The following is a 2,728-nucleotide window of genomic DNA, read 5'->3' on the forward strand; positions in this document are numbered from 1 at the left end:
CTGAATAGCTTTTTTTCCAGACAGTCGGTGCACTTCACAATGTCTGCCTACTCTGTGAAATATTGGCAGGAAAATGCATAAATGATGCTCTCTCTATTGGCACTATGACAGTAGGAGAACCATGATTATGTCCTACAAAAATGCCAGAAGATGACGTGTCAAACACAAACAACATCCTGGAAATACAGTCACTCCACAGCAGAGGGGCTGTGTTACAGTACATCTTTCAGGTCATATTTGCCCTGGTCAAGAATGTATGGGGAGGTTTTGTCCTTAAGAGCTTGAGATTCAGTGATACTGCAAAATCCCTCTCCAGGACATGATCCTAACACAGCTGTATTCTCTCCACTCTTTCTCTCTCTCTCTCTCGCCACAGTGTTTCTTTTCACAATCCCCTTTCTATATCCCAGCAGGGCCACTACTCCCTCAGTCCCCTGGATTCAACCCACAGCAACACATGGGGTGGGATGTGAACTCTGAAACATCTGGGGCCTCATAAACTGCATATTTACAAAATGTGTGTGGGCAAGTTTTATTTTTAGAATCTAAAATAATTACACAGCAATCTTTTTCGTATTTTATTTCCATGCCCATTGCAGGCTATGACGGGTTCATATTCTCGAAGTAGCCATACAACTAATGACCATGCACATCTCTTGTTTATTTAAACCTAGTAGTCTAAATAGAAAGGCTAAATATATATTTCAAGTTTTGCAATGCCATAGGCAGCGCAGTTTATAATATACAGTCAAATTTAACAGGTGAACAGTTTATATTTGACATTGAAGTAGGCCTATGTATGTTACTGTAACAGGTGAACAGTTTATATTTGACATTGAAGTAGGACCTATGTATGTTACTGTAACTAGGCTACCCTATTCCCACTGGGGGCACAATGGTAAAATCAATGTTTCCACATTTCCCAGTGGTTGTAATTGTATTTTCTCTACAATGTTTCAGAATTCATGGGTAATCCATCATATTTAGGTTGGGGGAAAAGTTGATGCAAAATATTGTTGAATTCAAACGTTCTGCTGACAGGTCAACAATGTGCCATTGTTTAATCCTATAGAAACTGACACAAATCCTTTTCCAGATACATCATAAATTACTGCTAAAGATTAAAACATCCTGCCAACACAGTGGTAGTTTATGTAACATATTTGAACGTATAGGTCGTCTACACAGTATTGTAGTGCGATAAGATTGGGGCATAATTGTCTATTTAATCTCAGAGCCTATACCAAGGCAGGACATAGAAACCGAATAATATATTTAACTAAATATTGAACAACAATTCATCTTTTGCATAGTGTGGGCTGTAGCGTTTATCCTAATTTTAAATTGTTTAGAATATACAATCAATCTTTCTGAATGCATGGACAGGTACTCGCTATATACTGTTGGTAACATGCTTGTTTAGTTTGAAAAATTCACTACAAAATATCAAAACATTCTGCGCACACTACAGAAATGTGATCAAAAAAGCCATTGCTCTTTAAGAAACTGCCTTGGCCTAATTCCAATCGTTTTTTAAATTATACTGCAAATAAAGAGCGTTATTGGCGCCATAAAAGGTATATGGAGGGTGTTTTCCAGGCGGGGTTTTAATGCTCGTTCACACGCGCAGTTTTATGACAGGTCTTATTTATAACGAGAATGTATTGTTTTCGCCAAGTTTATACAATATTTGTGTGCGTGCGCAGACTTTTCAGAAATGGTGCACTCAGAAATGTAATGTGAAATGTACGCAATGGTTATAGGTTCTAACCTGGGCAGAGGAGCAAAGGCTCTGTCTGTGGGGTCTATTAAAGGGAAGGATAGCGAGGGCTCCAATATCTCCTGTAGATATAGAGTAAGGGTCTATTACGGGGAAGGGCAGAGATGGCTCCAATATCTCCTGTAGATATAGCCTACAATAGAGCACATGTTATTTGCGTAAATGACAGCAGTCTGCAGGCAGGATCTGCTTTGCTTCTAGTTACATCAGCCTTAAGAGCTGGACATGCTTGCATAACCACATACACGCTGCCATAGAGTTACATTAGAAGTGCCCATCCAAGAAGGCTCAAGGTCGTTGGCCGCAGATAAAATGACGTCAAATCACTACAGTAGCTTTGATTGGACTGATCATGACAACATCATACTTTCAAAATCTTAGCTAGCAGTCATCATCATGAATCAAGTTGACAATCTACTGGGAATATACCTTTTAATCCTTGTCATATGAAGAGAAATTATAGATAAAACATATCTGTGCTCATTGGCCATTGGACAAAAACTACACAAGTTGGAAATCGCAAATTCAACAATGAGTGGTTTGGAAGGAATCAGTGGCAAAGCAATCACTAGCCTGCTATTCAGTGGAGTGGCTGTGTGGTCCCAAATCTGGGATTAAGGGTCTCTTTTCCAAGGTTAAAATGATAAACATTCAACATTGGCCATGCTGTCAATGAAGCATAATTTGTGCCGCACTCAGAACAACTGTTAACTCGGAACTGCAAAATCTGACTTCAGTGAGTTCAAGACAACTGGGAACTGGGGAAAAACGAGCTCCGACTGGGAAAATACGTTTTGAACGGTCATCCAACTCGGAATTGTAAATCCGGAACTCGGGCCTCTTTCAAGAGCCACGACCTGAAGATCACTGACGTCATCATGATTCGACAGTTTTTTTCAGAGTTCCGAGTTGTCTTGAAATCACCATAAATCAAGAGAATGCCAGACT

The sequence above is a fragment of the Salmo salar genome, chromosome 20, assembly GCF_965601325.2.
Source record: "Salmo salar chromosome 20, fSalSal1, whole genome shotgun sequence".
Taxonomy (NCBI): Eukaryota; Metazoa; Chordata; class Actinopteri; order Salmoniformes; family Salmonidae; genus Salmo; species Salmo salar.